Consider the following 17922-nt stretch of genomic DNA (forward strand, 5'->3'; position numbering starts at 1 on the left):
GTCAGAGACAAGATAAGGGACTAGGTGGATCTTTGATCTGATCCACTTATGGCCATTCTTATGTTCTTACGTATTTAAATGATTGTGGTCACCTGTCTCTATCAGTGTTGGTAGGAAGTAATCAACTGAATATGCTCATATACATCAGTGCAGACCTCTCAGCTACATGAAACTAACCCTTTCACTTCCTTTTTCTCCTCTGGCAAGTCCTGTCCCTTCTGCTTTCTCTAAACCACTTCCAGTACTTATAGGGACAATGCATAAATGTACATGTTTCTTCACTTACCTGTTTACCAGACCCTTAGAACCTTCTTGGCTCAGTTTTCATAATCAAACATGATTGTGTAGTCGACCTGGCTAATAGTTTGTTGTGTATCCTTGATGTACCACTGTTAGTAGATACCCCCATTGTAATTCCTTATTCTTGTTCTATTGTGGCAATTTAAAAAACAGTGCTACATGATTTATCTACCCTTTATACAAATTTCTGCAACCTTTAGTTGAGGATAAGGCTTTGGCTTTTTCCCAGTGCATAATATGGCAAGTAAGCAGTTTCTGTTACGATCACAGGACCTGATCCATCTCTTCAACACCAGTGTCCGTATCCCAATACAGCAAAGCCATACATTGCAGTTACTGTTGATTCTTTATTAAAGAAAGGTGTTTTTTGTCCCTGTCCCTCTTCCAACAATTCCCCTATCTGGCTAATAATCAAACCTGATGGATCTTGAGGCACACAATTTATTATCACCAGTGCTTAATTTGTAATGAAAGAGGTGCCAGGGCTGAAGCAATTATGTGCCAGGACTCAAGCAAATTTTTTTACTTTCATAACTGATGCGACAAGCCCAGAGGTGCTGAGGCTATGCACTGCCAAGTCTGGCGGTACCGGGGTTAAGCCCTGGCACAAATTAAGCACTGATTATCGCAAATTGAGCCAAGTGACCCACTACGTGTTCAGCCACAGTGTCCACCACTCCTGAGATAATTAAAACATTTTCTCCTGACTTACAGTTATTTTCTACTTTAGATTTTTCTTGTGGATTTTTGGTCTGTCTGTCAGTACAATTTGGCTTTGCTTTTCGGTGGCAGCCGTATCCATGGGGATGGTCATTGTTACCATTCTCTAAAGCTACGGCTTTATTTCAGTGCTGATGACCTCTGCCCTGCTACTGTCACCCAGGACGTGCACCTCAGGCTCCTAAACAAGTTGCTCTTGCTACTACAGGGGTGGCCAACCTGAGCCTGAGCCTGAGAAGGAGCCAGAATTTACCAATGTACATTGCCAAAGAGCCACAGTAATACATCAGCAGCCCCCCGTCAGTCACATACACACCTATCAATTTTTTCCGTGCTGATCAAGTTAAAGATAGACAGGTATCTTGACTTTCCCATTGGTCTTTGCTCCAGCAGGAGAGAGACATCACTGTCTGCTCTTCCCCAGTGCCTTCGCCTCTCATTTACAATGGCACGCCTCATGAGTGTCCCTTGCATTTCTCTCCTTCCAACCACCTCAGTTTTTCCAACCTCTACCTTCCTGCACTGATGTATCCTCCTTCTTTTCATGGACAGCTCCAGTTTCTACAAGAATGGAAAAACTCTTACTGGTTTCCACCTTTATGTCCTTTTTCTATCTAAACCACCTCTTTCCCTTATTTTTTTCCTGCACTCCCTATTTAGCCCTATATGCAGAACTGGCTGCTACAATTTCTGCTTTGGAATGCTTGGCTGCCTCAACACTACCCTTGCTCTTTTTTTCTCTGACTGTGCTTGGGTGTATAATGCCCTCACTGAGTTCCTTCCTTCCTGGCTTCTCATGGCTTCACTTCTTATGGTTCTCCACTGTCCTATGCAGCTCTACTCTCTTACATTGTTTTTCTTCCCTCTTCTTTCCCTTTGTTCTGAAGGTTAGAGGTCATTATAAAATGGCTCTGGTTCATAATGAAAATTCTGTAACTGATTCTCTTGCCAGACAGGGAGCTCAAGAGGGGGAACTTTGGATCTCCCCATGAGCTCGCCTGTCTCAGCAATTAGCACGACAGACCCTGTACCTGATTTGCAGGCAGTGCAGAAAAAGGATGCAGTGTTATTGGAAGGAATAAAACAGGTGCAGTCAGGAAAGAAATTGCCACAGCAATCTCCTTTAAAACCATATGAACCAAATTTAACCTTAAAGGAGAATTGCTTACTCATGTCTGAATGGAGTAGACACCGGTATGAATGGTGCAAGAGCAAATTCAAAAAGATTTGATCTATTCAGTACATGATGTTCCTTCAGGAAGGCATCAGGGGACTGAGAAAACTTTAAACAGTTTAGAAATTGTGGGTTGGTGACCAGATGTAAGAAATTATATGAAAAAATTATGTGACAATTGCTTAATCTGTGCACAAAACAATCCCACTAGTAACAAGAACAATGCTCTCCTTAGACCTCAGCAAAATTCAGGACTAGGGTCCACGTTGCAGGTTGACTTTGTGGGACCATTATCCCCAAGTAAAAAGAGAAATAAATATTTGTTGGTAGTAATAGATCCATTCTCTAAATGGACAGAGTCTTTCCCAATGTGAACCAACACTGCTCCAGCAACAGCCCATGTGCTAGTGGAAAAGGTATTCTCCAGCAAAAGTTAAGGTCTACCAGCAAAAATGGAATCTGATCAGGGAACTCATTTTACAGGGAAAGTTTTACCAAACTGCTTGTTGGTATTGGGGATACAACAAAAGTTCCACATTTTTCACTGCCCTCAGTTTTTGGGATAGGTGGAAAGGATGAATAGAACTATGTAATTGATGTTGAGAAAGTTTGTCTCTATAAATGGGAAAGATTAGGATACTCTAATTCCATAATCCTCATGGCAATCAGGGCTGCTCCTACAAGTGCAACAAATTGTTTTCCTTTTGAGGTAAATATGGGTAGAAAATGAGGTTTCCAAAACATTTTGTTGTGGGAAGTCAGTGATGTACATGTTGAAGGAGTTAAAATGAATGTTTTTATGCAAAAGTACTTTAAGTAGGTACATTTGTACATGGCTAAAGAATTGGGGAAGTCAAAACACAAAACAAAAATGTACCTTACAAAGTTATAAAAGAAAATGATTGGAAAATTGGAGACCAGGTCATGCTTGTGTCATATGCTATATTAGAGCATAACTTGTGTTATGACTTGGTCCCTTTTATATTGTGGGTAAATTAAATTCATCTGTGCATAAAATTTGACTGAATAGAAAAAAAAATAACTGTGAATAAAATTTATCAAGCTGACAAGCACAAAGTGTTCAAGGGAACTGCTTCTCAACTTCAAGAATCATGAAAATTGCTGTGGTGATTATTGGTATCATCTATTTATGGGGTGTTATTCATGGACATAAGATTGAACCAACAAATCCACAAACTAATTGTCATCAGGGAACACAATATATTCCCCACATGAATCTTAAGACAGAGCCTGGGGATACAGAAGAAAATTTGTATATAATATAGAGTAAAGGTGGACAATTAATTAGTGCCCGGAGGTACCAGAACATCCCATGGTGGTCTCCACCTTGCACTCAACAAAGGTTGTGGACAGGAAAAGGACCTGACCTAAGGTGGATAAGATTTTGTGGATATTTTGGTAATGGATTGTTGTTAATTGGCCATCTCCTACCTGAGGATCAGGAGATACATTGTGTTACTCAACATAAAGGTGTAAGGCACAACCAGTGAATGGTTGATTTCAATTACATTTGCTTACAGGTAGTGTGATATTCAATAACACATCCAAGTAAACATCACAATAACTGTGACCAATATCTAGTGAAGTATAGGGAAAGAAGGAATGCGAAAAGTATCCTAAGTATTCCAAAACCAACTGTAGTGGTATCCCAAGGAGGCAATGTCCTCCAAAGGTCAATTTCCCAAATAACAGAGAGTAAGAATACTGTGGCAACATTTAAATCAGGGTAGATTTGGTGGTAATTCTTGCTACGTTTCAAATAGGCACACTTTAGGGGCTGGGAAAGGAGATTGGCAAGTCAGAGCCACCTGTCTTAGTAGAATAGGAAAGGCCAATGTCACCATCACTAGGGTTCAGCCTAATGACTTTGGGCAGTATATTGCCTGTGTGAAATTCAGAAGTGACCCAAGATGTTCATATGGCAATGTAACATTAAGACTAGAGATAGCGCCCTTAATTATGCCATTAGGATATACTAGCCCTATGCTTGGTACACAACCCCCTGCCATCCAAATATCTAATAAAAACAAAGCATTCACCAAGGTAGAAATGGATCCACCTAGTGGTCTAACTACTACTTCAATTCTGAGGATTTTACTTTATAATATACAGTTTATGCATCTACCTGTCGTTTTAAACCTCTCTCATTGGAATATGGCAGAATTTGGTCATTGTGTAAAAACAAATGTATCACTTCTATATGCTCACTTGTTGCTAGATACCATAGCCTCTTATCAGGAATGGGTACAAGATCTGATAACAGGATGAGAAACTTCCACAATCTGGTATCATTTGAACTAGATGATTCCAGAGTTTAGATGGAACGGTGGTTCTATTTCAGGGTTATTTGGAATGTCTATTTGGAACAGGGTAGGTATGGAAAACATAATAAGATGTTAAATATTTTGAGCATCAGGTGACAAACACAGTTATATACCTATGTTATATGGCATTGATGGTCTGACTACTGAAGAAAGTCAAAATGTATAGAATATGCATGAAACTGCTAATTTGTTTAATCACATGAAAGTAAAAATTAATGAATTAATTACAGAAAATAATAAGAAAGTAAAAGTCCTAAGTGGGTAAAGAGATTATCTGTCTGGCCTATGATAGCTATGTGTTACCTACCATAACAAATTCATCAAGGAGTGTGGAACAAGGTAAATTGCCTGATTCAACCAGTTATGACCAGTTATCTAAATGGTATTGCTCTTAATGTATAACAAAGATTCTTGTAAATTGGCATGTGTTAAATCATGCAAATTCCATATGTCACAATTCACAATTTGGGGTCACTAACACTATATCCTAAAAAAAAAAAGGTATTTGTTATTTAAAACTGTTTTGTTTACTGTTGGGTTCCATGTTCATTTCCTTTATGGTATCTTTACCATTATTGGACCTGATATTGCTATATTTGAATAAGTGGCAGCTGTCCCTTCAGTGGGTTACCTGAAGAGGACATCTACAAGGAATGACTGGCTCTGCCTCAGCTACTAGTATTTCATCCAATGACAAAAGTATGGCTGAAATCACATACAGCCTACTGTTCTGTAAAGGGGTATTGATATGTTTGTACATGTCACATCTTTGACATTGCAGCTCCTGTCTGTGATCATGCCAGCCAGATGCAGACCAACGATACAGATGATTTAGCCACTTCAGTTCTCAGAGGCTGCTTACTGGATTGGGTCCCGTTCAGAATCCAGCAAAGAAGGAGGCAATTGGTGTTAGTGCCCTGCTTATAACTTTTAGCACAGTGGTTAGAACACTTTCCTGGGATGTGGGAGACCCCAGGTTCAATTCCCCCTCTTCTCTGCCAGAGGTGGATAAAGGCTTTGAACAGGGGTCTTCCCTTTCTCAGAAGAGTGTTTGAACCACTAAGCTATGGAATATTCCAAGGGGGGCTCGCTATGGAATATTCCAAGGGGCAGGGGCTCCCTCAGTCTCTCCTATTGAAGCTGTTCCCCTGCGTATAAATAATGAATGAGTCGTTGTAGCAGGGGGACTGGACCTGGGACTTACTCTGCTCCAATAGGTGTCCTAACCACGAGGCTACAGAGTCATTCTCTCTTTGGCCTAATGACTATTTAAGTAGTTAGCCACTGTGAATAGTCACTGGGCCACAGAGAGAAAGAGAGAGAGAGAGAGAGAGAAGGACCACCCCCCCCCCACAGCTGCTTCCCCCTACTGTTTTGTGTGGAGCAAGACAAGTGCCTATCTCATTCCTGCAAGAAACAGACCTTCCCTTAAGCTGCTGGCATTTGTGCATCACATTCTAAGGCTCCTATCTCTCCCTATTCATTGTATAGGGAGCTTGGGCACCTAACTTGGCTTTGTGGCTCACTGTGGGGTTCCTGTGATTTCCTAGGCACCTAAAAGTTAGGTGCTGCAATGCTCAGCTTTGCAATATCTAAGTCCCTTTGTGAATCCCATCTTGATCCTTCAAACTCTTATGCACAATTATTTCATTTTGTGCTAATGGTTACTCAAGTGTCTAAAGTTAAACGTATACATAAATGCTTGCAACATCAGGCCTTTATGCATGTGTTATATCAGAATCAGACCATGTGGGTGTTAACCTATGTCTAACTTATATAGGAGAAAGATAATGCTCTAATAGAATGGAGAAAGACATCCCATTAATAAGCCTGTTCACTCTAAAAAGACTAAGGGATCTAGAGAAGATAATTCAGCTGTGACTCTAATGCCTGTTGGTGAAAAACTTTATAAGACTTGATAGTAGAGCTGATTGAAAACTTTCTTGTGGAGTGTTTTTCCTCTGGAAAATGCTGATGCAATGAAATCAAAATGTTTAGCAGGAACATCGATTTTGTTAATTTTCGATGAAAAATTGTCTAAACATTTTAATTCAATTTAATCACAATCTTCCATCTCAAGACATTATAGTATTTTGTTTTGACATATTATAATAAAATATTTTGAATGTAATATATAAAATGTCAAAATGATAAAGTTGAAACTAAATTTTTCAGAAATTTCATTTTACGGGAGATTCCGACATTTTGACATTTTGTTCCAATCTGGGATGAAAGGAAATTTTAAAATGTCAGCGTTTTCCTTGGAATGGAAATTCCGAGTTTCAACCAGCTCAACTTGAGAGTAGCTCACCAAGGTAAAAAAGAAATGAACTGGCATCTCTCAGATATATTGGGGAAAAAGTGGTCATCTAATTGTTCAGGACTAATTTTGCATTTATCTGATAAAATCATTTGAGATGGTAGAAGTTCCAAGCCTTCAATAGGAAGAGATACCTGCATTTCATCAGAGAAAAGAGATGATTTGTCAAGCACTGAGAATAAACAGCATACTTACATATGCACTTTTATGTTTAACTGCCAATATCTGTTGCCCAATTAAAGTGGTTTATTTTACTATCAAGTTTAGCTAATTGGTACTTTGTTTTGGGTAGTGAATACAGAGCAGGTTTCATGGGAAAGTAAACTCATTTGCTATGTGTAGTGGGAATAGATAGCTCACTGGTACGAATTGCTCCTGATAATTAATTCCTACTTGTTTTATAATATAATCTAATGTCTCAAGCTGTCACTAAACTCCCATGTGGCCCAGCATACACACACACACACATCAGGTGACATATTAGCGAATTTCAAAGATAATTAGTAAGCACACCACTATTTCTGTATCTTTTATACATTAGTTTCTCTGTGAAGTACACTGGCCTCTAGTCAAAAACATATGGCCTGATTTATTTAAGAGGTGCTTAGCACCCACAGCTCCCATTGACTTCAGTAATGTATTGTCTAAAGAACTGTGAAACATTTTTGATAGTATTGTTTTGTTTTTCCAGGTGCATTCTCTGGTTTCTTAGGTAGGCAAGCCGGGTTGTAGAGATCTCTTTCGTTGCACAAGCACATTCCTGGTTTCAAAGCAAGTGACAACTTACTAAAACTTTCTTTTATATAGCTTCAAAAATGGTTATTTCACCAACTTGATGGATGAGACAGAGCTAGTGTAATTAGTATGAGGTACAACTGCTCTGCTTGGCTGTAATGCTCTGAGACTGTGATGGGAGTGCAGTCAAGAGCACAGAGCTTCTGGGAAACAAGAGTGCAATGAGAGTTGTGAAGTGGTGTGCCAAATCTACTGGAAGAATATTCTCAGATCTGAGCCATTAGAACTTGCACCTGAAATAAGTGGCCTAGGGTTTTGTGAGCCTGGAACCTTTGTAAATGAGAGCAGTGCCCAATCCTATTATTAACTGTTCAGTAGAGTATTTATATATATATTAGCAATTATTTGTAACAGCTAAGGGGGTTTCAAACTTAGCTCAGCTTACACTAAACGTCATACATGCTGAATTTAGTTGTCTCTTTATATCTTTCCATCACAGCTGTTCCCTCCTCTGTTCCTTTCCAATCACTGCTTGATTATAAACTTAAAATTATTTCCATTTTGTCATCTCATCCACCTCAGTATTCCAGCATTATTCTCTAACACCTACTTTTAAAATAATGAAAAGACACCTGGGTGGATGTTAAGAAGAGGGAAATCCTACTTGAATATATACGTTATTTATCTGTCTATTGATTGATTGCACCTAAATACATATTCCTTCTGTCTGGGATTTGGCATATGCCCCACACTTGCAAATAAAGGATTAACAAGAGTCTCAGGCCCAGTTACCTCCACCAGTTTCCACCTTTGAAGGGGGGGGAGTTGGGAGCATTAGGACCAATTTAATGTTTGGCCCAGCTGAGGAAGAGGGCACTCCATAAAGACAGGCCTGAAGCCAAGCAAAGTAGAGGAGGATTCTGGAGTCAGCCAGAGAGCCTGAGGAGGGTCTTGAGGGATTTGCATGAGGAGACACTTCTCTATAGTGGGAGTCAGACAGGCAGGAGACACTGATGAACAGGGGGAAAAGCAGGTTGCAGCCCATAGAGGTGCTGAGGGATTGATGAAACAGGCCTTATATGCACAGCACAGAATGGCTGGGTTCGAACCCAGAGGAGAGGGTGGGCATGGGGTACCTTTCTGTGTGCCCCAGTAAGAGGGGAAACAGAAGCCTCAGGATTAAAAGAGGCAAAAACTGACAAGTTTTAGATGGGGCCTGAAAGTTTGGCATAAAAACTATTATGAATTTGGATATATTTTTTTCTGTTTGGATTTTTCTGTTATCTTGGAAGGGGACTAAACTTGAAGGGTGACCTGGGCATGAAAGATGCAGACTGCTGCAGAACCCGATCAGCGAACAACAGGAGGCACTAGAGTGGAGAAACCCATGCAGTCTGCATCTTGACTTGAGGGGGTGCTCTGGTGGTGAGTTAACCCATCACAGGGCTTGTCTACACTGACAGTGCTGCACCGGTGCAGCTGCACCGCTCTAGTGCTTAGTGAAGACACTGCCTATGCTGATGGGAGAGCTTCTTCCATTGGCATAGCTGTCTACACTGGGGGTTAGGTTGGTATAACTGCATCGCTCAGGAGTGTGGATTTTCCACACCCCTGAGCAACGTAGTTATACTGACATAAGTTGGTAGTGTAGACCAAGCCAGTATCTAAATAGTGGTCTAGAGGGCAGGGCATCAGATTGGAAGTTGATTCCTGCATCCTATTCCTGGCTCTGTAACTGATTCATGTTAACCCTGGGCAAGTAACTTCATGACTTTGTGTCTCAGTTTCCACGTTTACAAGATGGAGGGCGATGGCTAAACAGACACCTTGCACTTAGAGAGCTATGAATGAAAAGTTATGTGCATTAGTAGTAGGAGTAGACTTTGGTACCTAAGCACCATTTCTGAAATCTCTGAATAGATCTAAGTTTTTAAAAGACTAGTGCAACTGGATGGACTCAAAAGATAGGCAATGAGATGCCCGTCCTTTCATCTTAGACCACTGCTTTGGACTCAGAACGGGTTGATAGTATTGATCTAAAGATGTTATTATCTGATAGGCACTTACAGAGACTATTAAAAACTATTTAAATGCATTATCTTTTGATAGGCTTATTTTTGTACTGTTCTAAATCTTGTTAGCTTGACCCTCAATTTGAAACATTAGAATTCAAATCTAGCAAATATTATAAGGACATGGTTAACTTATTGTTCACAACAGATAACTAAACTTCATGCTATTTGCAAAATGACTAACAAATTATTACTCCCCACTGTGGGTCTTAGCCCAATGTACCCAATCCATATAAACTATAAAAATGTTGCTTGGCCCTAGCTTTATTGTAACTTACTTGCGAAGACCCCAGGTGGGAGAGGTACAGGTCCCAGCTGACTTTTTAGGCCACTTAATAAATAGTTATCTATTAGTCCTCTTGAGGTAGGTTTTTTTTTTTTCCCCAGGTCCTCTTCCCCCAATCTCACTTTACATAGGATGAGAGAAAGAAGGTACTGTACTTACCACTGGGCTACTTGCTTCTTCCTATCTGGCAAGCAGAGGGCAGAAAGAATAGAAGCAGGGACGGCTTTAGGAAGTGCGGGGCCCGATTCGGATACCCGGCGGCGGTCCAGGTCTTTGGTGGCACTTCGGCGGCGGGTTCTTCACTCGCTCCGGGTCTTCTGCGGCACTGAAGGACCCGCCACCGAAATGCCGCCGAAGACCCGAAGCGAGTGAAGGACCCACCGCCAAAGTGCTGCCGAACACCCAGACCACTGCCGGGTGAGTAAAAATTTAAAAGTTAGGTGCTCTTCTTTAGGGCGCAGGGCCCTCTTAGGCATGGGGCCTGATTCAGGGGAATCAGCCTAAATCCGGCCCTGAATAGAAGAAATGTCTTTGGGCTATACAATCCCATTAGAAATCTTCCACAGTTTACAGAATATCTATCAGTCAACAAACACCTCTTCCTCCCTTCTGCAGTACACCAGCCCTGATCCCCCTCCTGCCCTCCAAGCCCCTCGGTCCCAACCCAGAGCACCCTCCCATGTCCCAAACCCCTCATCCCCAGCCCCACCCCAGAGTTTGCACCCCCCAGCCAGAGCCCTCACACACACCCCTGTACCCCAACCCCCTGCATCAGCCCAAAGCCCCTGGCCACACTCTGAACCCCTCAGCCCCATCCCGGAGCCCCCTCCTGCACCCTAAACCCCTTATCCCTGGCCCCACCCCAGAGCCTGCACCCCCAGCCAAAGCCCTCACCCCCTCCTGCATCCCAACCCACTGCCTCAGCCTGGAGCCTCCTTCCACACCCTGAACTCCTCATTTCTGGTCCCATTCCAGAGCCCTCACCCCCCTCCCACACTCCAGCTCCCTGAGCCAACCTGGTGAAAATGAGTGAGTGAGGGTGGGGAGAGCAAGCGACAGAGGGAGGGGGAATGGAGTGAGCAGGGGGCATGGCCTCGGAGAATGGGTGGTGCCTCAGAAGAGAGGTGGGGCAAGGGTGCTCATTTTTTTTGCAAGTAGAAAGTTGGCAACCCTAGCCACTGAAAAAGGAATGCACTGACTATGTGGAGTACCTCCCTGAAATCCCAGTGGGAGAACCTGCAAAGATGGGCTATCTTGATTATCACTTCAAAAGGGTTTTTTTTCTCTTAATTAATTGGCCTCTCAGAGTTGGTAAGACAACTCCCACCTGTTAATGCTCTCTGTATGTGTGTATATATATCTCTCCTCAATATATGTTCCATTCTATATGCATCCGAAGAAGTGGGCTGTAGTCCACGAAAGCTTATGCTCTAATAAATTTGTTAGTCTCTAAGGTGCCACAAGTACTCCTGTTCTTCTTAAAGAGGCAGGATATTCCACCACCTATTTTCATTGGTACTGAGCAATTCTAGCTCCTATTCACTTCGGTGGGTGTTCAGCAAGCCTGATATTGGCACATATTTATTTATGTGGATGAACAGGCTCCATCCTAAGTCCATAACTTTAAGCAACCCAGGTCTGAACATTCTGGCCTAATTCTGTTGTGAATTACAGGAGTGCAGAAAAATAACTAGAATTGGTAACCCTCTTCTGTACACTTTTAAATGAAAAATGGCTGTATGGACTTCAGTGAAATACTGGTGAAAAAATCAGTTCCCAGACTTGGAGGTAAAACCTATTCTCGGCATTGAATGTGTATGGCCAAGTGATTAAACCCTGGAAAAGAGGATTTACAATGTAAAAGATAGAAGCTTTAGAGATACAGCAACACTAGCGTGTGTGGCAGTAAAAATGAGAAGTATTTAAAATGTAGTTTTATAAACGCCTGCGTATGGTATAATGTTAAAATGATGATCTGGGTTAATTAGGTGCTAACACCGTTTTCTTTATTGAGAAGACAGTTTGTCTAGTAATTATTTTACACTAAGCAAATGAATCTCTAATGATCACAGATCTGATAGTTGAAACAGAAAGATGATAAAGTTATTTGTATTCTGTGGCACACATGGTAATCATAGGAGTTACAAATTACACTGTAAATGTGAAACAGATCCACAGAGAGAGAGAGAGCTCTGACCTGCAAAGAGAAGAATCTGGTAGAAGTTTTGCTCTTTTTGTTGCACACAGGGATCTGCCAACATTTGTTGAGTAATGCTCTGTTTATTCAAATAGGCAGTTTTTGGCCCCAGTTCTTTGCATCAGATCCTCAGCAGGAGTAAATTGACATCGTTTCACTGCAATCAATGGAACGATGCCAATTTTTCACCAGTTGAGGATCTGGCTCTTTAAATGTACTGTGTTTTCATATATTGATATGAGGCCATATCAAAGTCAAATTAAGCTAGTGTGACGACGATGAGATTGATATTGCAGTCCTTACTCAGTCATAACTCCCACTTGTGTCCACTGGGTGTTTTTCCCTCAGGGTGTTTTCCCTGATTGCAAGATTAGGGCCTGATTCAACTCCAACTTAAATCAATGGAAAATCTCCCATTGACTTCAATGGGAATTTGCCCATTAATTGGTTACATCCCAAGAGGTTCCAAGATACTTCATTAATTTAAATGGAAGCTGGGGGTGACATAGGATCAGACCCTAGAAGTAAATATATTTATGTGTAGTTCATGAGTAAAATCTAAATAATGTACAAACCGCACACATTAATAAATACTGGTTGGGTGGGAAGTGCTTTTACAGGGAACGTAGCAATGCAGACCTGGAAGCATTATATGATGTTACTGATTTTCAGTACATTTAAAAAAGAAACAAGTTAAGTTTAACGAGGTTTAGTGATAATACTCTTAAAAAGCCATACAGAGTATTTCTCCTTAACGGAAAGAATTACATATAAGATTCAGGAAATAATTATATTCATTAGATTAATGGAAGAAAGCGAATCTATTGCAGCAGTGCTCCTCCTACTCAGTATTCCTATAAATTATAAATAACATTCAATTTACTATGATTCCATAGAGAAGACAGTGCCCTTAATCTTCAGCTGGATTTCAAGCTCTAGCCTTCATTAATCAAAAGAGAAAGGAGCTCTTTCCTACATGTTTTATATTTATCAAAAAACTGGCAAAGGGAGTGAAAATATTTTAGGTGGAGAATAAAAGTCAAACCCTACTCACAAAGAAATACAGCTCATTTGAGACAGTTTTAAATAAGACTTTAAAAAAGAAAAAGAAGGTTTTTAAAAAAAAATAATAAGCCTGGCATTCACATTTTATGATTAATTTAAATTAAAGACCGCCCAACGTGTTTGTGTCTGATGCTGACCCTGAGCAGGTTTTGGAGTTCAAACTTGAGGCTAAGTCAGTTTAGGGGTTGGTTTTGGATTCCATAGTACAATGCTAAAATGTCATGAGGTGTTCTTTCATGACTTTGCCTAATGATGGATGTCTTCTCAGATGAGCTTTGATTTCAGTACTATGCTATCTTGAGCTGGAATTGCATGAAAACAGATGTTCTTTTGAGCTTTCAGCTGCAAATGAACCAGATCCAGAAAATGGGCCCCTTAAGTTCTGGATCAGAACCTAACCTGTAGGGATAGATTCTGATCCAAGGATTCAATTCTGAACCAACTTGCAATTCAAACAAGTCTGAATTTGAGGTTCCAATATTGGGCCCTCCTCCCCACCTACTTTATAGTGGTTTTCCCCCCACTTCATCATAAATAGTGATTTTCCTGATTTTAAAATACCCATTTCAATAATCCTTTTATTTTTAGAATAAGGCAGTTTCCTATTTAGAATCTTATGTTCTAAGTTGTTCTCAGTCAGGATATTTCAAGAAAGCAGCACCATACAACAACTTTCCATTCTGCAATATTGGGTTTTTAGAGACTATTAATACTAATGTTCTACAGTTCCATCCCCTCCTCCCACACACCCTGAATGTACTACATTTGGTACTACGACACCAAAACTTTAGAAGTACTAGAACTGTTTCAAACCTTTGGAAAGACATATTGGAGTGTGCAACTTTGCATTCCAGTCTGTAAAACCTACACAAATAATTTAGTTCAGATTGGTAAAATTGTAACTTGCTGTTCACCAGAGGGGCCTACTGCTGATCCATATTTTATGGAACTTACATTTTTAATGAAATAAGGAACAGCATTCCATTTCAGAATGGAATGAAATCCTGGCTGTTCCGTAATTTAAAAGAAAGAAAGAAAAACCCAACTCTACCGCAGCTCTCAATTGCAATGACACACTTGATTGCCTCTTTCCCTTTTACAGGTCAGTTCCCTTTCCCTTTCTCCCCCCATATCTCTCTCTCTCACACACACACACACAACCCTACCGACCTTTTCTTCCAAAGTTTATTAATGGACCAGACACAGTATCCCTTTTGGCACAGTTCTGCGACTGTTGCTTCCTCTGCTTTATCTGCCTGTAGGTGTTTAAAGTGTTTCTTGGCTGGGTGGCTGCCCTCATGCCCAGGTACGGTGGAGTAGGCTTTGTGTATCAGTACTCATCTTGGCAGTAAGTGATAGACACCATTCCTCTTTCCCTCATACAACAGACAGATTTATTCAGAAAGGGGGAACCCTCCCCACTGGGGAGGGGAAGTGTTGGGTTTTGTAAGGCCCCTTTTTAAAGTTAACTCTAAAAAGATTATTGTTGCTGTCAGGACTGGAACAAATAGGGTTTGTGCTGCAAGTTAAATCCGGCATTGTTTTATTTCTTTCTTTATTTATTTATTTAAGCAGCTACCTACTGTTCTCAAATTGCCCTTTACTTTTAAAAAAGAGCAGTGTAGATTGATTGCATTGGCAGGACAACACAAGAATACTTGAATTGCAGATGCCAGCACCATGCCTGACCTGAAGAGAAAACTTTCTCCTTTCACAAGTGCTGTACAAATGCTCAGTATTCCATTCCCTTGAAGGAATAAGGGGGAAATTATCCCAGAAGCTGGCACGCTGCCATATTCTGAAAAGGATTAATATAATCTATGTAGTGATGCTGTATTTATATTTGATTCCCAGCTATTTTTATAAAAGCCAACTTCAGGTCTCTTTAAAGAGCAATACACGCTATTCAAAGAAAGAAAGAATTTAGAATGTGTCAGCTAATGAGAGGGCTTCTATGAGAAGAAAATTGTGCACACTTTCTAATTGTCTAAAACTACTTATGGCATTTGAGCTCATCTAATGTGCTTCCCCCTACTGAGTGAGACAACTGCAATAAACTTATTGTCAGGATGGGGATTGGAAAAGACGTGTCTAATTTGCCTTGCCAGTTGATTTGACATTTTTTGCTCTGACAGTTGTCTTCCAAAACACACAAAGCACCAGTTTAAATAGATATCTAATTTTCAATTCTGTTTCTGCTTTGGCTTCTCTAAATTCTTTTCCTATACCTCCCTCTAGTGAACTGGAAGCAATGTAACAGGACAAGGAATGCTCTATAGTCCGCACTGAATTAAGAAAAATTATTTAGGAGTACATTTCTTCCTTTTTAAACAGAGCTACTATCTGAATTTAAGGAAAATTTTACCTTCCTTTTGATATAAAATGCCTTTATTTGGAAAACTATCCCCATATACCTGATAGAGGCAATGTTGACATTTGCAATCTGTGATAAGCTTGAAACACCACTAGACTGGCCTTTTTATTATAGTTTGTCATGACTGTATGGATGGAGATAATGGATGCAACCTGTGTTTAAATACATGTCATTGTTATCAGGTCCCCCTCAGTCTTCTTTTCTCAAGACTAATCATGCCCAGGCTTTTAACCTTTCCTCATAGGTTAAGTTTTCTAAACCTTTTATCATTTTTTTTCGCCTCTGGACTCTTTCTAATTTGTTCACATCTTTTCTAATGTGTGGCACCTTGAATTGACACAGTACTCCAGCTAAGGCCTCATCAGCTAATAATTAATCCACATGCTACAGCCAGTTCACCCAAATCTCATTGTACCTTACTTATAATGAGAAGCACCTGGCTCCATAAACAATCTCATTGACATCAGTAGGACTGCTTGCAAAATGTGGTTCTCCTCAATACAAGTAAGGGTGACTGATTCTAACCCATTGGTTTTACTGTATATCTTTTAAAATCCACCATTTAAGCAGAGTGAGTTAATAAAACTATGCTTTAAGAAAAACTATGCTTTAAGAAAGAAATGCCTGAATGAACAAATCCTGATGAAAGAGCATCGAGGTAGTTTTCAGGCTCATAGTAAATTGGAATTGACTTGCAAATGGTGTGAGGCTATTCAGTTTTAAAGAGTACATTGGGGTATCTCTTGTTTCAGGCTTCAATGTCATTTGTGTCTCAATTAATTTGTCTTATAGAAGGTAACTATACAAGCCAGAAATCAATGCAATTATTTACATCCTGGTGACAAGCTCTTCTGGTGCAACAGCATGTAGCGAGAAGAGTAATTCACAATATGAGAGTCATATGTCTTTCACCTAAAAAGCAGAAGGTATACGGTGCAGGGCCAGGCAGGTGCCGTAAAACAGACTGCTATAGTCTGCTGATCTGAAGCCAAGGATACATATCGTGACTTAACTTAAAACTGAATAGCTGACCAGCAGCTGCTATATGTAAGATTTCCCATACCAGCCAACAAAATACACGTTTGTTAATAACACTTGAGAAGAATGTGGGAAATGTCAGTATTTTTATGAAAATTATGTGACTCGGTTTACCCATTCACTATTATTGCTACTTTCTTGGTCTCATAACTGACTTATTTCCAGAGACCCTCCTCGTGTGAAGGAGACAAGGAGGAGAACCTGAATGTCTGCCTTTGAATGAAAGACAAGGTGAGTGAGATAATACCTTTTATTGGACCAACTTCTATTGGTGAGAGAGACAAGCTATCAAGCTACACAGAGCTCTTCTTCAGGCCTGCGGGCAAGTCCACACTACAGAATTAAGTTGATTTAAGTAACGTTGACATATACCCACTGCAGTAATTAAATCAGTTTTGCATGTCCGCACTAGCTCCTTCTGTCAGCAGTGCACAGCCTCATCACCAGGAGCACTTCCACTGATTTAACTGTCAGTGTGGGGCATTGTGGGAAACTGACAGCTGGAGCCCCACTGCACCAGGCTGACAGACGGAGGTCTTTGTTTACATCTGCCTTATGTCAACTTAACTCTGTAGCGTAGACCAGACCTGGGAAACTTACTCAGAGTCTCACAGCTAAATACAAAGTGGAAGAGATGTTTTAGCATAAGTAGTTAACACACATTTCAAGGGACCACTAAGATGAAGTGGTCTGTTAGAACTCCTCCAGTTACAGGGAGGAAAGGAAAGGAGGGAGGGGAAGCAGCAGGGGGAGTTGTTTGTTGTAATAAGCCATAAATTCAGTATCTGTATTCAGTCCATGATTTTTAGTGTCTAGCAAAATTATGAATTTAAGCTCTCAGGCTCATCTTTTGAAAGTGTTGTGCAGGTTTCCTTTGAGCATGAGGACTGATCGATACAGAGTGATCACTTTGTGAAAAATGTTTACACATCGGTGTTGCGTGTTTTTGTCTTTTATCTGTTTTCTGTGTGAATTCATTTGAGACCACAGTGATTGTCTGGTTTCACTCACATAGTTCCTATTGGGGTATGTAGTGCACTGGAAGAGGTACACCACAAATTGTGATAGGCATGTGTAGGGCCCATAGAGTTCCTGAAATATTACTACCACCAGATAAGGATCAAACCAGCAGACAGATGATTGTTAACAAGGCCAACCAGCAACTCTCCTGCACCAACTACTATAAAGAACTCAAAGAAGACTCCACACCCCAATTTACCCAAGAACTTAATGGCTATCATCAAGTCCTTCTCCAAACTACTCCAAGAGAAACTCTACAAACTCATCCCCCATGAA

Source organism: Chrysemys picta, chromosome 1, assembly GCF_011386835.1.
Source record: "Chrysemys picta bellii isolate R12L10 chromosome 1, ASM1138683v2, whole genome shotgun sequence".
NCBI lineage: Eukaryota > Metazoa > Chordata > Testudines > Emydidae > Chrysemys > Chrysemys picta.